Source organism: Capra hircus, chromosome 23, assembly GCF_001704415.2.
Source record: "Capra hircus breed San Clemente chromosome 23, ASM170441v1, whole genome shotgun sequence".
NCBI classification, from domain to species: Eukaryota; Metazoa; Chordata; class Mammalia; order Artiodactyla; family Bovidae; genus Capra; species Capra hircus.
The window spans coordinates 29,128,608-29,149,414 of record NC_030830.1 but is presented as its reverse complement, the minus strand read 5'-3'; the positions used below and the strand labels follow the sequence as shown (position 1 = coordinate 29,149,414).

General features: G+C 43.2%; 1 protein-coding gene across 1 annotated transcript in view; it reads right to left on the bottom strand.

Moving 5' to 3' along the window:
* The window catches only part of RCAN2 (regulator of calcineurin 2), a 277,144-nt gene extending 274,904 nt beyond the window's left edge, over positions 1 to 2,240 (bottom strand). The window contains exon 1 of the mRNA XM_018039084.1: positions 1,440 to 2,240. The gene's annotated coding sequence lies outside the window, so the exon portion shown is untranslated. The remainder of the gene's footprint in view (positions 1 to 1,439) is intronic.

Here is a 20,807-nt window from a genome sequence, read left to right as displayed (position 1 = left end):
TCTTCTAACTTTAGTTGAGATCATGTTCCCTCATAAAACGCTAGGAACTGGCCTCAAGTAGTAGGTGCTCAATAAATGCTGATTTGGTTTGCAGTGGATTTGAAAACAACGAGCAACTCACATTTTAGACTAATGCAACACACTGATTGTACTTAAGATAATAGCTCTAAGGCTAAAGAAAATCAATGGGGAGACTGAAAAGCAGCCAAACGTTCACTCCTCTGTCTTGCTCCACAGTCAGTGCTTATCTGCTTCTTAATCCTTTATAGCTTCTAGGCTTTTCTTACTTCATCGTGTTCCTGGAATGCAGTGGGCCAGTTAGCGTTTCCCTGTGCTTGCAATATATTTGTTGTGTGTTTCGTGCTGATGTAATAGGTGTTAAAAATTGAGATGTGTTATTAAAAAATACACTAGCTTTCCTAAAGCCTCACCCTTTGCAAGACAGGTGGGATTCTGACTTAGGGAAGAGAGAAAGGTGGACTGGAATGCTCTAGCATCTGTCCTCTCCAACTGTGGGACATAGGTTAAAGGGAGCTCAGAAACTTGTTTTTACTAAAAGGATACTTTTAAAATATGAGCTTTGGCAGCAGACTCATTAAATGTCCACTGAACACTTCCACCCTAATGTAGGAAATAGGAAAGATTCAAAGCATGCACTCTGCTGTAATTCACTTTGGGATGAGAAAAAGACAGCAGTGCCTTGGAGAATAAATCATTAACTAAAAGTCAAACCAAGACACCCTGGAAACCAGTGAGACCGGGAGGCAGGAGAGGGATCAGGCGGCTGGGGTTTGCCTGTTTTCCCTCCGGTGACTTCTAGAGCGAAGCATCCCACAGGCAGGAGGAACTCGGCACACTGCGCTCCCTTCTATTTCACTTTTCAAACTTGAAGTTATTTTTAGATGACCCAAGCCCGCTAATCCCAGGCAGGACAATTCCCAGCCCGCTGCGCCTCAAAGCACCTTCCCCTCCCCAGCTCTTTCCTTTAAGTGCTGGGAAAAGAGGCTCCGATTTCCCGTTCACTCTCTTCGATCTGACCACCTCCCCTCATCCCTTCTCCAAATCTCGGTCCCGGAGACCACGGGCGTCACTCTCGCTCCGCCAATTCATGCACCTGCTGCTGCTACTAGAAAGGCGAACCCTTGGGCCACGAAGAATGAGGAAGGGGCTTCTAGAGACCCGCGCCCTCTAGAGGGGGTCAAGGGACCTCGGTCCCCACGGCCGCCACCGGAGCCGAGCACTGGATCCGCAGACCACCCCCCACTCCACCGCCACGGCCACCGCACCCGGCCCAGCCCCCGACCCCGATCGCGCTCGGCCGGCCCCCGACCCCGCGGTCCCCCTACCCCGGCCCGGCCCTGGTGCTGCGCGCAGTCCCGGGCAGGACAGGACAGGACAGGGTGCCTGGGCGAGCGGGCTGGCGCCGTTACATAACCGACCTGCTGGGCGTCCGCGATGCGCCGGCGGAGGCGGAGGCGATGGCTGGGCGGTCGGTCGGTCGGCGGGGCCGGCGACTGCGGGCGCGGCGCGGCTGCTCACCTGGCGGCCGGGCCGAGCGCGCGCGGGGACGGGCGCGGTGCCCGCGGGCCTGGGCGTGGGGCCGTGCGCGGCGCGCCCCGCCTCCCGGGCTCCGGCTCGGGCTCCGGCTCCGGCTCCGCGGGTCGGCGGGTCTCTGCCTCCCGCCCTCTGCTCGCCGCAACCTCCGCCGCCGTCACCCGGGACAAAGCGGCTCCGGGGAGGGGCCGAGCGGGCGGCTCTCGCAGGAGCCAGCGGAGATGGGCGCGCCCCCAGCTCCGACTCATCGGGCCAACCTCCAATCAGACCCCGGGAAACCGAGAGCCCCTGTCTGGCCTCTGCTCCTCTCCTCCCGCCTGGCCCCGCGCCCTTCCCGCTCCCCTCTTCCCGCTCCCCTTCCCGGGCTCCCCCGCTGCCCTTCGCCTGGGTGCCCGGGAGGGGGGCGAAGGAGGAAGGCTCTCTGGGGACCCAGCGCAGGACCCTGTCCTCAGGAGTCCCAGCGAGGAGAGGCTCCTCGGGGTCACGGCCGGGCTGGGGGCCTCTTGGGGGTCGGAGTGGGCAGGGGGCTGATGCTGAAGGTAAGGGTAAAGAAATAACAGAGAAGCAGTGCTGAGGAATACTGGAGCTGAGGGAGCACCCCCCTACTCCAGCTAACTGAGGAAAAGTCGAGAAGCCCCTAGAAGGTCCTGGAGCGCCGCGCTGGGTGGGCGCCGGCGCACTCAGGCTGGCTTCCCGGCCGGGTCCCGCCCTCGGAGCTGAAGGTGCCCTGCGCGGGCCGCGGCTTTGTCAGGTTTCCCAGCCACCAGACCTGGGAACAGAGGGCTTCAACGACTCCTATTGTGTGAGAGCCTGTGATTCAGGAGTGGGAGGCTGGTATCCCAGTGAAACAGAATCTTAGGTAGATCTGTTGCTCAACAAACTTAACCCCGTAGAAGTCTCTGCTTTACAAAATAAAGCAGTTCAGAGCTGTGGCTTACCAGTGCTACCTATAAGGAATAGAGTTGAGTCTCATGGCAAGAGAATGCCAAAAATGTAAAAGACGATAATAAGGAAGATGGGAAAAACTGAAGGAAGAAGGGCGGCGGGAGAAGGAGGTGGGGGTGTGCGGACAGACGACCCGAAGGAGGGAAAGAATAAAGATGCAAATCAGCCTTGTATTCTGTCATCTTTCTAAATGCTACATAAATAGGCCTTTTCCCCCTGTGCTATTAATGCTGCTTCTTTCCTGGTAACAATATTAAAATTGCATTGAAGCAGTTTGTAAGTTTCACAATTATTCTTTGCTTGCCCAGACACCACACTATTTTTTCCATGGTTCACACAGAATTGCATGCTCTTAACAACAACAATAAAAAAAGTAGACCTTGGCTCTTCTCTCTGATTAATCTGCATTAAATATAAATAAAGACCGAATTTCAGAGTTGAGAATGACCTCAGGCTTCTACTCCTCCAAACTTTTACTAGATGCATAAATCCATATATAATCACTGATTAGATGAATTACTTTTTTGGATAGAATTTTCTGGAAAAGCATCCTTATACTAAGCCCTAAATTGCTTTTGTGGGATTTTTCGCTCAGCTGTTCTAGTTCACTTTTTGAAGCTATGAAGACAGAGTACTCTGTGAAGACAGAGTTTGTTTTCCAACTGACTGTTTTCAGAATATGTGAAGATAGCCATCATCACTCACTCTAAGTTCCCATTTCCAAGTAAAATATCCTCAATCCTTTGAACTAAATTTCATAGGAACTAGATCCTAGGATCTTCACCAATCTTAAGACCTTCACCTTAATAGGATCTATTAAGTACATATATATTTACAAATAAAGTTTTCTCGTTATAGAAGTAATATATTTATTGAAGAAATTTTGTAAAGTTGGAAAAACACAAGATTTAATGTGAGAATTCAGTGAAGTAATACATGTAAAGTGTTTAGCACAATGCCTGGCAGACAGTAGCACTCAATGTATGTTAGCAGCCACAAAAATGAACACAGTCGTTTTCTTACTACTTCGACACAGATTTCTTATTTTTTAAACAGACTTTTTTTTTTTTTTAAGGTTCATGGCAAAATTGAGTGGAAGGTACAGAGATTTCTCATATAGCCCCTACCTTCACACACCCGTAGCCTCTCTCATTATCAGCATCCCCCATGAGAGTGGTACATTTGTTACAAAAATGAACGGACACCGACACATCATTAGCCAAAGTCCATAGTTTACACTAGAGGTCACTTTTAGGTGTTGTACATTCTTTGAGTTTAACAAATATATAATGACACATTCACCGTTACTATCTCTTACATGACAGTTTCACTCCCCTAAAAATCCTCTGTGCTGTTCCTCTTCATCCTTGCTTCCCCTCTAACCCTTGGCAATCACTGACATTTTAACTGTCTGTAGTTTTGCCTTTTCCAGAATGTCATATAGCAGGAATCATACAGCATACCGTATAGAATTTTCAGATTGGCTTCTTTCGCTTAGCAATATGCAATTACATTTCCTCCATGTGTTCTGTGGGAACATAAGTTTCAACTCACTTGGGTAAATATTGAGGAGCATGATCGCTGGATCATACTGTACGAATATGTTTTGTAGGAAACCGCCAGAAACTGCCTTCCAAGTGGCTACACCACTTTGCATCTTAGCCAGCAATGAATGAGATTTCCTGTTGTTCCACACACTTACCAGCCTTTGATTTTGTAAGCATTTTAGAAATTTGCCTTTCTAAAAGGCATGTAGTGGTATGTCATTATTGCTTTAACCTAGCTTCTTAATGATATATGACATTAAATATCTTTTTTCATTTGCTTATTTGCCATCCACAGATCTTCTTTGGTAAGATGTTCAGATTTTTTGCCCATTCCCTAACTGTTTGTTTGTTTTCTTATAGTTTCTTTTTGTTTTAAGAGTTCTTTTATATTTATATTAACAATCCTATATCAAATATGTATTTTGCTTGCACTGTTGGTGGGAATGTAAATTGATGCAGCCACTATGGAAGATGGTATGGGGATTCCTTAAAAAACTAGGAATAAAACCACCATATGACTCAGCAATCCCACTCCTAGGCATATACCCTAAGGAAACAAAAATTGAAAAAGACACATGTATCTCACTGTTCACTGCAGCACTATTTGCAATAGCTAGAACACAGAAGCAACCTAGATGTCCATTGACAGATAAAGAAGTTGTGGTACATATACACAATGGAATATTACTCAGCCATAAAAAGGAACACATTTGAGTCAATTCTAATGAGGTGGATGAACCTAGAGCCTATTATACAGAGTGAGGTAAGTCAGAAAGAGAAAAACAAATATCGTATTCTAACACATATATATGGAATCTAGAAAAATGGTACCAAAGAATTTATTTACAGGGCAGCAATGGAGAAACAGACATAGAAAATAAACTTATTCTCTAAGGACATGGGGAGAGGGAAAGAGTGGGTGAGATGTATGGAGAAAGTAACATGGAAACTTACATTACCATATGTAAAATAGATAGTCAATTGGAATTTATTGTATGTCTCAGGAAACTCAAACAGGGGCTCTGTATCAACCTAGAGGGGTGGGATGGGGAGGGAGATGGGAGGGAGGTTCAAAAGGAAAGAGATATATGTATACTTATGGCTGATTCATATTAAGTTTGATAGAAAGCAACAAAATTCTGTAAAGCAATTATCTTTCAATTAAAAATAAATAAATTTTTTAAAAGTAAAAAAACAAACAAAAAAGTATTTTGTAAATAATTTCTCCAACTCTGTGATGTGTTTTTGCATCTGCTTGGCAGTGTCTTTTGGTGAGCAAAAATTTTTAAATTTAATGAAGTCCAGTACAGATTTATTTCATAGATTGTGCCTCTGGTGTTTGATCTAAAGAGTTTTCATCAGGGAATTCCCTGATGGTCTAGTGGTTAAGACTTCACTGCCACGGACCCAGGTTCAAAGCCTGGTTGAGGAACTAAGATCTCACAAGCCTCATGGCATGGCCAATTAATAAATAAAAAATATTAAAAAAAATTTAAGTCTTCATCATAGCAGAAGTCATTGAGGTCTTCTATTATCTAAGAATTTTATAGCTTTGCATTTTACATTTAGGTCTATAATCCATTTTGTGTTAATTTTTGTGAAGGGTATAAATTCTGTATCCAAATGATAATGATGATGACAATGATGATAAAGATGATTTGCATGTGGCTGTCTAGTTGTTCCAGCACCATTTGTTAAAAAGACATTATTTTTTCTCCATTTTATTCCTTTTGCTCCTTGTCAAAAATCAGTTGACTATACATATTTATGTAAGTCTATTTCTGGACTTTTATTCTGTTCCTTTTATCTGTTTATCTCTTTGTTCACCAATATCACATTGCCTTGATTGCTGTAGCTTTCTAGTAAGTCTTGAAATCAGGTAGTGTCAGCTCTCTGATTTTGTTCTCCTTCAGAATTGTGTTGGCTATTCTCAATGTTCTGCTGCTTCATACAAACTTTAGAATCAGTTTGCCAATATCCACAAAATAACTTGCTGGCATTTTGATTGGGATTGCTTTGAATCTAAACAGCAAGTTGGGGAAAACTGACATCTGCCATATTTAGTCTTCTTATCCATGTATATGGACTGTCTCTCCATTTTTCTAGCTTTTTCCTTGATTTCTTCTACCAGTGCTTTATACTTTTTCTCACATAGATTATGGATTTATTTTATTAAATTTATGCCAAAGTTTTTCTCTCTCTCTCTTTTTTAACCTTTGTCCATGTTTTAACTGGGTTGTTTGTGTGGGGGGGGGTGGGGGGGTGGCTGTATGGGTGTATAATTGTAAGAGTCCTGTCTATATTCTGGATATGAATCTGTTATCAGATATATGCTTTCCAAATATTTTCTCCTATTTTCTGAGTTGTCTTTTTCTTGATAGTGTCCTCACTATCAAGCATAAAAGTTTTAAATTTTGATGAAGTCTAGTTTATCTATTTCATTGTTGATGATCATACTTTCAGTGTCAACACTGAACATTTTTTATGGCTACATAGTATTCCTGATAGCTGTACTTTTTTTCTTTTCTTTTGAAACAATTTCATTTTTTTATTTTTAAAAAAATTTATTTATTTTAATTGGAGGCTAATTACTTTACAATATCGTATTGTAAATTGTATTGTATTGTATCGTAAATTCAGACTTACAGAAAATTTGCAAGGAAAACACAAAAAGCTCTTATATACCCTTTGTCAGACTCTTGATATAAAAGGACCCAAGAGGAGATACTGCTTTTCATCAATTTGCCATGATTCTTTAATCTCCTTCAATCTGAAATAACAACCTTGACAGTCTTTGAGATTGTGGGCCAATCATTGTACAGAAAGTACATCCTTTGGGTTTTTTTTTAAATTCTTATTTATTTGGCTGCTTTAGGTCTTAGTTGTGGCACATGAGATCTTCTATCTTTCTTGTAGTGTGCAGGACTGAGGCAAGATATAGATGGGTTCCTGGTTAGACATTTGCAACTGGCCTCCTGCTTGCATTTCATGGGGCATGAAGAAGTGAGCTTCTGCCTGGAACTTACAACTATTAGCATTTTCTGAGACAAGAGATAGGTGGACTCCTAGGATAGTCAGCCTCCTATTTGCCCTCCAAAATAGAAGTAGCAACAAAAACAGGGACACTTTTTGGCTTGAGTATATGAATAAATAGCCAGTCTTTGTCTCTTGTAAACACCTTAAGGTAACAGTCATGGCAATAGTCAAGGTAACAGTCATGGCAATGACAAGGAAGGGCAAAATCTTGTTTGAGTAAAGGATTAAGGGGTCTCTGCTTCTCCTCCCCGCCCCGTTTTCGGACAAGGGAGACACTATGAATGCACAGAAAGGCTTCTTGTGGGTCAAAGTCAAGGGAAATGCCAGGTCATAATGAGTCTTTCTCCTCTCAGAAGCCTTCACTTGGAGATCCATCTTGGCTGAAGGGTGCCTGTACATCCACGTAGGGTAGGTCAGGTGTGGCAGAAGAATCCAGATAACTGGCCTGAAGGAAGACAAAACCCTGAAGAATTGAACTGTATAAATGACTTAAGCACCTCTTTACTGCATTCCTCCTCACTCGGGGAATGCCCACACCCTTACTCTCTGGATGCCCATCTCTGCCTTGTTTCTGTCTCATCTAAAACCATTTCCCTGTTTGCTCTCCCTCTTGTGCTTTGTCTCTAATAATACACTTCATACCTACATTTGCAGTTTCTGCCTCCATGACAAATGCATTTTTTCACTGGGGGAAAAGATCCAGGGAAAAATGGCTCCTAGCCCTCTATCCCTTGCTGGTCTGATGGCTAGGATTCCTGGTTCTCATCCAGGCTACCCAGGTTAAATTACTGGACAAGGAATTAAGATCTTGTTTCATGCCACCATTCAGTGCTGCTTCATTGAGATCAAGATTTTTAATTGCAGCAGGTGGGATCTAGTTCCCTGGCCACAGCTCGAACCCAGGCCCCCTGCACTGGGAGCATGAAGTCTTAGCCACTGCACCACTAAGGAAGTTTCCCTCCTTTGGGCTTGATGCTTCCTCATGATTACACTGAGAATATAAGATGTAGACCAGACAAAAGTGGTGCTGTGTCCTTAGTGTAGCCTGTGTGTAGCATGTGATGTTGACTTGTCATATTCATGTTTTTCTACTTCTATCATTTCTTTGGGGTTACTCACTTGGCATTCTACTGCAAGGAAGAATTTTTCTTCTCTTCATTTAATTATTTAATAACATACATGTGCTCTCACAAATTCCCAGTTTATTTAATGGGTCATAAAGAAGGCTGAGCGCCGAAGAATTGATGCTTTTGAGCTGTGGTGTTGGAGAAGACTCTTGAGAGTCCCTTGGACTGCAAGGAGATCCAACCAGTCCATTCTGAAGGAGATCAGCCGGATTTCTTTGGAAGGAATGATGCTAAAGCTGAAGCTCCAGTACTTTGGCCACCTCATGCGAAGTGTTGACTCACTGGAAAAGACTTTGATGCTGGGAGGGATAGGGGGCAGGAGGAGAAGGGGACGACAGAGGATGAGATGGCTGGATGGCATCACTGACTCGATGGACATGAGTCTGAGTGAACTCCAGGAGTTGGTGATGGACAGGGAGGCCTGGCGTGCTGCGATTCATGGGGTCACAAAGAGTTGGACATGACTGAGCGACTGAACTGAACTGACTGACTGAATCTGTTACTGAGGTTTTCCAGATAGCACAGTGGTAAAGAATCCACCTTCCAATGCATGAGACGTAGTAAGAGACACAGGTTCAATCCCTGGATCACTAAGATCTCTGGAGGAGGAAATGGCAATCCACTCCAGTATTCTTGCCTGGAAAATTCCAGGGACAGAGGAGCCTGGTGGGCTACAGTCCATGGGGTTGCAAAGAGTTGGACACGACTGAAGGTCTGAGCATACAGCACACACAGCACAATCTGTTACTATTGTTACTGATTTTGATACTTATCCCCCTAGATTTGGCCAGTTAGGAGCCTCTTCAGACTGGCTTCTGTGTCCATTGGAACACCCTTATCACTGAGTGTTTTTTTACTCTCTGATACAACATCTAGGCACAGCTTATTCTTTGTTACTTGTGACCCTGGAAGGATTTTTTATTTTCCATAGATACATGCCTCTAATTTTTTTCAAAGAGAGGACTTTTGACTGTTTGCTTCTGCACTAGGAGAGGCTATGTGAAAGTGAAAGTGGTTCAGTCATGTCTGACTCTTTGTGACCCCAGGGACTATACAGTCCATGGGATTCTCCAGGCCAGAATACTGGAGTGGGTAGCCATTCCCTTCTCCAGGGGATCTTCCCAACTCAGGGATCGAACCCAGGTCTCTCACATTGCAGGTGGATTCTTTACCAGCTGAGCCACAAAGAAAGCCCCAGGAGAGACTATAGAGGTTTGGAAATTTGAAGATTACTCATCACCACAAGTAAGAACAAGAACAATAACATTAAATACGCTTTTAAGTGGTTACTAAGTACCCATGCTTATTCTCTGCTGTTTGTATTTAAATACTAGTGGGATCCTCATAATACACTGTAAGATAGGTACGATTATTATTCCCATTTTAAAGGTGAAGAAACCAAAGCACAGATAGATTGCCTAGTCTTGGTAAGTTGAGCCAGAGTGAAACCCGATTAGCCTGGTTCAAGACCTTGTGGTCTTTTGTGTGTAGGAAAATGTATCCACTTTCAGCCGCCAAAGAGGCTGTGAGGCCTTCCTCCTCAGGGCTCCTGGAGTTCTTTTTCACATGTCCCTGCGTGATGCCTGTCACATGACTTTGCTTGCAAATGACCTGATGGATGGCCCCAAGCAACTTATCCTGCTACCTGACATGGAGGATGCTCTCAATAAATGTTTAATTGTTGATGAGGAATTTAGGCTAACTGAATATGACTTTCCTGAGGTCAAAGTGATGGTTGTGTGACACTGTCTAAAATCCTGTCTTCTCAGTCTCCATCAAGGGACTGTTTTTCCTCCTGCATCAAGCTGGCTCATCTGGAGCCACATTTATCACTTAAAAAGTACTTTGCACTTTTTTTCTACATCAAGCTCTTCATTATAGATAATAGATGAGTTGGAACACTGTGCGAACATGATGCATGTTCCTTTACGTAGTCCACGTTTTACAGTGGCAAAAATAAAAAGGGACTGGATTTTAAATTAAAATAAACTGTAGCAGGATGTTTTACAGTGGAAAAAATAAAAAGGGGCTGGATTTTAAATTAAAATAAACTGTAGCAGGACAGATTCTGAGGGGACATGAAGAAGGACTTACAAGATTTGGACTTGTCTTCAGTGATCTGGGGGTGGGTTTAAGGAACCAGTGCTTTGTTCTAGATCAGAGGCTATTAAAAATCAGGGACACTTTTTGGCTTGAGTATATGAATAAATCTTAGCTATGAAACAGGAGGAATGAAGCCAGGCTATCTTTGGTATCATTGGTAAAGAAGCAGCCACCACTCACAGTAGCCAGGATAAGGGCATGTGATCATTTTGGGAGTCTGAACAATGTTCACATTTTTGTCTCTGTTCAGATGCGAGTGCAGAAGGTCTTGCCTTTATCTGGATTCCTCGTAGTCCTAGGATATTTTGTGACGTTGTATATTCAGCAGGAGAAGACAGAAGCCAAGCTGATCGTGCCTGGCAGATCATAGCTATCAGTGCTGCTTCTCCTGTCTCACTAGTGAGATATGGTACCTGTGATAGAGATTCCTTGCTCACCTTGGCAACCTCACATAGTAACCAGCCCGTCAACAATCACCAATAGTAACCAATAATATCCCATACCTACGAATGTCCCCCACCTTTTCTATAAGTGGAAAATCAGCAAAAGTAATATGAGTATTTTCAAAGGGCTTCTGAAAGAAAAATGAAATAAGTGAAATGCCCCCAAGACAACTAGAGGAAAACAGAAGATGGGGCTCGATGACGGGCATTGAAAAAGAGGAATGTTGTGTGAGTACTGGAGTGGTGTGGGAAGACATCGAGAGGATGGAACTTGGGCTGGACTTCAGAAATGAATTGAATTTGGGGAGGAAAATAAGAAAGAGGTGGACCTTTCAAGTGGGGAGGACCACACTACCAATGGAGAGGTCAGCTTGGGGCCTGTTATCACCAACGTCAGGTTTGGCTTTGTCGACACCAAGTGGAGATGAGGGCAGAGGAAGAAAGAGACTGGCTCCAGTACTGGGCCAAGTCCAGTACTAGACTTGTGGTCTCAAGATAACACTGCAGCAGACCAAATTAACTGCCTAAGCACATCATTGTCATCAAGAATTCTCACAAAGAGAACCTGGCTTATCTTAAACAAAAATCTTAAAAACAACGAAATCTCAGACAAGACAGAGACCCCATTCTTGGAATCCTAAGATAAGGACTGGTCCTTGGAAAACAAGAGGCTTGAAAGATAGTGAGTTGTATCAAGCAGGCTGAAGTTCTATACAACGTTCCTCTCACTTGGTGTTTGGACCGATTCTAGAGACCAGGATGGGGCTAAATTTCAGGCACGGGTCAAGTGCCCCAGGTATGAGACGTGAAGGACTGGAAACCCTGGAGCTTAACACAGGTCTCAAGTTTGAATCTCACCTCCTGTTTTTATTAGCTGGATATCCTCGAATAAATAAATCACTTTACTCCTCTCCATGCCAGTTTTCTCATCTGTCAAGTTGAGATCTTGATACTCATATCCTACATCACTGTGAAAATTAAACACCGTAAGACTTATAAAGCATTTGACCCAATGTCTGGCCTCAGTCCATTTTAGCCGTCATCGTTGTTATCATCATCTGTTTCATCGTCGGCATCACCATCATCAAAAGAAGAGGATGCGCTAAGGTGGCAGGAATCAGAGGATGACCCCCAGACCAAATCCAGCCCCCACATGTTTTTGCCAATCAAGTTGTATTGTAACACAGCCACATGCCTTAATTTATGTATTAATATTTTCTATAACTGCTTTCTCCACAATAGCAGTTGCAGTTGCCATTGAGACTTCAAGATCCATAAAGCTGGAAATACTTGCTATCTGGCCCTTTCCAGAAGTTTGCTGAGTTCTGCTCTAATGCAAGAGAAGTCCAGTGGCCATGCCTATGGCGCATGCTATGAGGACTTCATGTGAACCAAGCACAGGAGTCACAAAGTACGAAGAAAAGGGTGACCAGGTAAGTTGAGGCACACATGTTTGCAAAAGAATAGTCTTTTACAATGAAGAATATGAAATAAGGACTTTCCTGGCTGTCCAGTGGTTAGGACTCTGTGCTCCCAAAACAAGGGCATGGGTTTGACCCCTGGTCAAGGAACTAAGATCCCACATGCTGTGGAGCACTGCCAAAAGATAAAAGATAAAAAAATACTTAAGAAAAAAAAGAATGTGATATGCCTTATTTCAATCATCTTAGCTCAGTGGGAATAACTCTATCTCTCTGAACCAGATACATAATTTAGGGGACTCAGCATGAAATGAAAATACAGGGTCCCTGGGTCAAAAAGTATTCAGAATTTAGGAAAATGACAGCAGAGCACTAAGCCAAGCGTAGGGCCCTTTTGCGCAGATTGTATGGCTCTGTCTCATACACATACACACACACGCCCTACACTAGCAGGAGTATTCCATAACTGAAGAGCAATCTAAAGGCTGTCATTGCAAACTGAGACTTGGGTTTTCTGTCTCTTTCCCTGCCAGAGCATTTTCCCCTATGAATGATTTCTCTACAGCCACAATCTCCTCCTCTTTTCATTTTGATACAGCAGTAAAAGCAGTTTCCCTCCATCTCACACTCCCTCTTCATTCTAGCGTGACACATTCGTCTTATCGTTCAGATGGCAGAGGAAAACTGCCGGTCTCTGATTTCTCTTTTTCCATTCGTTACAGCATGCCATGCCCAAAATAGTCTAGTCCGCCTTCACCGTGGCCCCACGCTCACCACGCCAGGATGAAAGCCACCGTTGTCTGTGTTGGCCCTTCCTGGGCTTCGGAGTGTCTGGAGTGTGTAAAATTGTACAGATAAAAGTCTTGGGGAGAATGACACGCATGGGAGCAGTCACAGGGCAGCTAAGTTGATCTCTGTTTCCTTCCTAGAAAAAAGAATGACAAGGGGCTACGGTAGGGGGATGGTCTGTGAAACAAAAACTCATGGAGTACCTGGTTTGCCCAAAGGAGGGGAAAAAAATCACAAAAAGATAAAGATGGATGGGTTGTGTTTTGTTTTGAATGCTCTTCTGATAGTCCCCTGGGTGGAAAATGTATCTATAAATAAGTCTTTTGCGGTTCTTTGTGTGGAAAACATTTGTAGATAGATAGATAAATATGATACTAGACACCTTCCAAAGGTTATTGCATTTTTTTTAATTCTGCAAATAAAAGCCAGAGGCCTTGGGGTATCAAGAGTATAAATGTACAGACGCCAATAGGCCGATTCCAGGTGTGAACACGGATCCAAGTTCCCTGGTGAGACAGGCCCCCACTACAGGGGTCTGGACAACTGAGTGCCCTCAAGATACCCGGGACTCGTCGGTGTGGGTGGATTTTCTAAAGGAGCACCTATCTATCAGGTTCATCCAAATTTGCCAGGCATGAGTCAGATTCCTCCAGGGTTTGACAAAGTGACAGATTACTCTGATAAATTAATTTGTGTTAAGGTGCTAATGGCTGATAACAGGCTCTCTGGTTACTCTCAGATAATATCTATACTTACATGCGGCCAGGTTCTTCGGAGTCTGGCGGCCTCCGTGCGTCCTGTCTCTCCGCCAGCCTGTCTCTCCCTGCTCCTGGCGCATGCTCTCTGCTCTCAGTCTTCTCTGCTATGCACTGGCAGTTTCCTCTGCCTGAGTGCCTTTACATGACACTCTCAAATTCTTCCATCAAAGATCAACTGAAAATAATAGCAACAAATGCTGCTTACTATCATTCTAACTATTCTCAAAGAGTTGTTCTGGGACCAGGGGCATTGGCCTCCCCCAGGAAATGGTAAGAAAGGCACCTCCTCATTCCTATCCCCAATCTATTGACTTGGAAACTTGGAGTGGGACCCAGAAACTGTGTTTTCACACTTTCAGGGGGTTCTGATGCCAGCCAAAGCTCAAGACCACTGTTCTTATTACCTACATATGCTCATTGAATTTTCACAACTCTCTGAGTTAGTTCTGAGACAGTCTCCATTTGACAGATGAGAAAACTGAGGCACAGGAAGTTTAAGCAATGGAACCAAGGTCAATTGGTAAACGGTTTAGAGCTGGGCTTTGAGTCCAATCCATGGGGTCACAAAGTACTGGACACAACTTAGCCACTCAACAAGAACAACAGCAGTCTGGCCCTAAAATGTGGATGCTCTATGACTCAGCTGTGTTACCTTCTGAATCAATGTTTCTGCAAAACCTTCTGTGATTGCAGTCTCCCAAATCCCACAACATCAACAGCTCTCATATCACTTTCTTCCTCTATGATGCTTATGTTTTCCTTGTCCTTATGTTCCTGGTAACTAATACCTACATTACATTAGCAAACTTTGGTATATGATGAAAGAATGAGTATTAATAATTAAATGGATTGATCAGCGAAACAATAAATGTCTTAACTCAAAAGTAACTTGACTAGAATTTTCCAGAGAAATTTTTTTTTAAGTTTTCATATAGAAAAATAACAAGATCCTATTGTACAGCACAGGGAACTATATTTAATAGTCTCTAAGGAACCATAATGGAAAAGAATATGAAAAATAATATGTATATGTATAGCTGAATCACTTTGCCATACACCAAAAAATAACACAACATTGTAAATCAACCATATTTCATTAACAAATTTTTCAGAATTCTATCCCTCACCTACTGAACCAGAGTCACAGGGGGGCCTGGGGATCTGTAGTTTTAAAAGTGAACCCAAAAACAAGAACCCTGATTTAAGTAAAAGTTGTTCCAACAAATTGACTCCAGGCACATTGAATCCCTGTCTTAACCGGCATTGACAACTGTGGATAATTTTCTAAGACTAAGGGGAGGGTGTAAATGGGGAAAGGGGGCCCTTTGGCCCTTAAATCCCATCTCAGGGACTAGCTAACCCTTCCTAAAAGAAATCTGGAATGTGCCTCAGATTTTAGACACATTGTGTGATAATCCTTGCATAAGATCAATATAAGAAACACCTGGATTTGGTATCAGCAAGCTGTTCATGGGAAGTTTTTTTTTACCCTCAGAACAAGCAGCCCTTAGCATATATATACATATGGGTCATCTTCCAAAAATGTATTTGTAAGTTGAGTTGTTTGGAACTCAGAAAACACTTTCCCACAGAAGTAATATTAGAAAAGAGGGTTCCATTCCTCTGCCAAAACACAGAACCTTGATTTAGAACATTCTGTCTCTGAAATAGCAGTTCAGATGCTCCACGTGGACATCCATGGGAAATGGGACTGGGACCCACCCAACCCGGAACTGGGGATTATGGGAGCACAGTGACTGCTGGGTGAGACTGGGCTGCGACAGCCTCAGAGACACGCCCTGGTTATCCTCTACCCCTACACACACACACACACATGCACACCACACACACATAAATATATACACACGCATGCACAAATACACACACACAAATATATACATACACATACATACATGCACATATAAATACACTTACATGCACATACAACAAATTTACATATACACAAATGTACACACACATGTACACAGATGATCTGGAAGCTTCTGATCATAGGGCAGAAAGACAAGGTTATCACTCTACACCTACAAATATATTTCTAGGATGAATGCAGAATGAGGGGCCATGAACAAAATTGCTTCTAAAAAGTGGAAAAGAGAAATTTTTGCTTTTTCCTTGTTGTTGTTCAGTCGCTCAGTCATGCCTGACTCTTTGCAACCTCACAGACTGTAGCACACCAGGCTTCCCTATCCTCCACTACCTCCTGGAGTTTGCTCAAACTCAGGTCCATTGAGCAGAAGGTGCCATCCAACCATCTTATCCTCTCTCACCGCCTCTCCTCCTGCCCTCAGTCTTTCCCAGCATCAGGGTCTTTTCCAGTGAGTTGGCTCTTTGCATCAGATGGCCAAAGGATTGGAGCTCCAGCTTCAGTTTTCCTTCGCCACTCATTAATCAGCTGTGTGGCATAAGACCAGGGTCTCTCAGCTTCAGCTTCTTCGTGTATAAAATGTTGGAGAAGGGGAGTTCCTTATAAAATCATTAAGTTCTTTCTAGACCAATATATCCTAGAGTTTCATAAAAATTGTTCCCTCTACTTTCTTGTGGGAAGGTTTGCCAGGGTGCCAACTGTTCTACCTTTCCCACACTTGGCAGTGAAATACTGAAAACTCGACTAACCCCAGGCTCAAAGATGCACCAAGAAGAACCAAGGCTGATGAATTACAGTTTCATTTCATTCTTATTACATTTATCTCATTGAATTCTTACTTGCCAACTGTCAAACTTCATTTGGGGAATAGCTCATTGAGTTTAAGAGATTTATCAGCACATAGCAATGATGGCACCCCACTCCAGCACTCTTGCCTGGAAAATCCCATGGACGGAGGAGCCTGGTAGGTCGCAGTCCATGGGGTCACTAAGAGTCGGACACAACTGAGTGACTTCAATTGCACTTTTCACTTTCATGCATTGGAGAAGGAAATGGCAACCCACTCCAGTGTTCTTGCCTGGAGAATCCCAGGAATGGGGGAGCCTGGTGGGCTGCCATCTATGGGGTCACACAGAGTCAGACACGACTGAAGCGTCTTAGCAGCAGCAGCAGCAATGATCAAAGTGGTAAAACAATAATAATTAATAGTAGTATTATTTATAATTATTATTAATCAGAATTTTGATTGGGATTGGTGACACATGGTAGAATATGATACAGCTACTCCCTTCCACCTGTTAGGACAGTTGTGCCCCTGTGGTATGCTAAGGGTGTGTCTGGACCTAGCTTTAAGAACCTCAAGAAGATCTAATTAGCTTCCACGTCATATATCTTTAATAAGATTCAGTTCTCTGATCAGGATAATAACAGAAACTTTCACTTCCACTGCCTCAGAAAAAAAAAAAGTCAAACCAAAACAAACAAAATGAAAGTAAAAATTATCCCAGATAATACACAACAAAAATCCCCCAAGCCTCAACATCTTCTTAGCCAGCTGTATAAAAATACTGAGGAATTGTTTGGGCTAGGGAGAAAAAGGAAATCGGGTTCTTGAACCTCCATTTTTCCTGGTCTCAGAAACATCATTTAAAAAATAATAAGGACTTCCCTGGTGGCCCAGGGGGTAAAAATCCACCTGCCAATGCAGGGGACTCGGTTCAATCCCTGGTCTGGGACCCCACATACCACAGAGCAACTACACCCATGCACCACACCTACTGAAGCCCGCATGCCTAGGGCCCATATTCTGCAATGAGAAGCTCACGTGCCACAACTAGAGAGAGGCCACGTGTGGCAACGAAAACCCAGTGCAGCCAAATAAAATAATAAAATAAAATGAAAAACAATAGCTATCTAGACTCCTACAGTGGAGGTGATGGATAGATTCAAGGATAGATCTGGAAGAACTATGGACAGAGGTTCATAACATTGTACAGAAGACGGTGACCAAAACCATCTCAAAGAAAAAGAAATGCAAGAAGTCAAAGTGGTTGTCTGGGGAGGCTTTACAAATAGCTGAGGAAAGAAGAAAAGTGAAAGGCAAAGGGGAAAGGGAAAGATACAGCCAATTGAATGCAGAGTTCCAGAGAATAGCATGGAGAGATGAAGAAAGCCTTCTTAAGTGGACAATGCAAAGAAATAGAGGAAGACAATGGAGTGAGAAAGACTAGCGATCTCTTTAAGAAAATTGGGGATACCAAGGGAACATTTCATGCAAAAATGGGCACAATAAAGATCAGAAACAGCAAGGTCATAACAAAAACAGAAGATATTAAGAAGAGGTGTCAAAAATACACAGAAGAACTGTACAAAAATGGTCTTAATGATCCAGATAACGAGGATGGTGTGGTCACTTACCTTGAGCTAAACATCCTGGAGGGTGAAGTCAAGTGGGCCTTAGGAAGCATCAGCCACAAACAAAGCTAGTAGAGGTGGTAGAATTCCAGCTGAGCTACTTAAAATCCTAAAATGCTATTCAGTAGAAGGACCAATGCTGAAGCTGGAGCTCCAACACTTCGGCCACCTGATACAAGGAGCCAACTCATCGGAAAAGATCCTGATGCTGGGAAAGATTGAGGGAAGGAGGAGAAGGTGGTGACAGAGGATGAGATGGTTAGATGGCATCATCAACTCAGTGGACATGAGTTTGAGCCAACTCCAGGAGATGGTGCAGGACAGAGGAACCTGTCACGCTGCAGTCCATGGAGTCAGGAAGAGTCAAACACAACTTAGCAACTGAACAACAAGACCTCCTACTGTATCAGACAGTATTCTAAATGTTTCATATGCATTATTTATTTCAACCCTCAAAACAAACCTTAGTATAGTATCTATTATTTCCGCTTTGTTTAATAAACATTTCTATTCTCATTTAGAGATGAAAAAAATCAAGAGTGGATGGGAAAATAACCCCAGTAAAGAGACAGGACTGCGAGGATTGAATATCATCCATCCTAGCTGTTCAAACAGCCCATACCTAACAGTCTGATATCTGAATCCTTGTTCTCCTACATCCTGTGACTTTGAGGAAGTTACTTAGTTTCCTTACATATAACATGGAACTAATAACAGTGCTTACCCTTCAGACTTGTTATAGGTTTCCAACAAAAGCCTACACATGACGGTCTTAGAAAAGCACCTGCCAGATGGTAATTCAATGGCAGTATTTTCACCGAGTCCAGCAGCTCCCTGTGTTCCTAAGCCCCACCCCCGAAGCCTGCCTACGTCCGAGCAGGCTTCTATACAACCCAAGGACAAAAGCAGAACGCTGAGAACAACTCATCCTTACTCTCTAATAATAGATCTTGATTCTCCAAGTGCCCTCCTCGGACCAGCAACAGCAGCATCAGCTGGAAGCTGGCTAGAAATGCAGTCTCAACACCATGCCCAGATCTCCTGGGTCAGATTGTGCATTTTGACATGATCCCTAGGTGATCTGTGTGCACCATGAATTTGAGAAGCCCTGTTCTCAGGCACACACTGTAGCAGTTCTCTCTGGTTCTCTGATGGTGCATGCCTGGAGGCTCCTAGCTCTCAAATTTCAGAGGGAAGGCAGAACCTCTAGTGTACACGATAAGCCAGGCTGCCAGGCCTACCTCTGCCTTTCCCATTTTTTTGCTTTGAATTAGTTCAGAATATCTTCCATCTTACAATCCACCTGGTAAACCATTATTCAGAACTCAACTCAGGCATCATTCCTCCTGTTCCAAAAAGGAATTCATCACTTCCACCTTAGTTTCCCCAAGGAAGATCAGACCAACGCTCTTCCATATTCTAGACTGGAATCCATGGTAAGAAACATCTTACAGACACGCCTGAGTGTACACACACATCTGTATGCTACTGAAATGTAAGTTTCAATACTTTTACTTACCCTGTGCCATGGACTCAGATATTTCCAACATTACTCTATTCTATTTCAGGCTATATGGATCATAACTGACCATCTGTGAAACCCTATGCATAACTATCCCTTTCAGAGGAACCACAACATTAGATTGATGACTTAGTTTTATGTGTATTATCTCTTCTGGATAGAGAGGATGTGGCCCCATATCTGACACATAGGAGGATTCAGCGTTGTCTGTTGAATGAATAATGAATGGGTGGGTGGATGCTGCCATGATCTGTTTTTACAGCCTGTCGCTACTCCATTCCTTAACTCTTTGGTGCCACTGCCATCATTAAAAGAAAATAATATGAGGGCCTGTTTATGCAGTAATTCAGCAACCTCTAACCATCAGTCTAATTCTGTATAATGAATCTCTACATTCCCAACAGGAATTTTCAACTGAAAAGCCGTACTGTAGATGACTGTGTTGACTAATCAGAGAAAAGAGAAAATGTTTAGTTTGAAGAAGAGTAGTTTTGTTTTGCATATTTGCGGCTTTGGGTTGGGGAGGGTTTGTGGTTGATATTTTATTAGTCTCCTATTGTAAATTACATAGGGATTTCCCTATAGCTCAGATAGTAAAGAATCTGCCTGTAATGCAGGAGACCAGGTTCAATCACTGGGTCAGGAAGATCCCCTGGAAAAGGAAATGGCAACCCACTCCAGTATTCTTTCCTGAACAATTCAGTGAACAGAGGAGCCTGGCAGGCTACAGTCCATGGGGTCTCAAAGAGTCAGACACGACCAAGCAACTAACACATTGTAAATGACACAGAGCTTATGTCGATGTAGCTGAGACATATTTAGAACATCCCATGTCAGGAGGTGCCAACCTGCCATTTGAGCCTCTGCCTGAACTCTGCCAGTTCACCTCCATTCTCTCTTTCAACACCTCTGTTCCTCCAGCATGAGAGCCATGGGCAGAGGTTTATGATGGGGAAAGATGATGATCAACCACATTCATCTATCACTTATATCCCAGCTTGGACCTGACACTCTAGGACATGTGACAGGAAGGGGTTTGGACACTAGGAGTCAGGACCTTGAGTTCTGTTTTCCCGAATCACGTGGCCCTGCCAGGAAGGCTGACCTTCCTTCATTCATAAGAGGAGAATGGAAGACTCGAAGACCCAGAAACTAAGTCTGGAAGGAATAGCAACTTTTTCAGTCTTTTTTCACTACAACAAAATAATAAAACAAGCCACCTAATAATCCTTTCACATTTTGACAGCTTATTCTCAAATATT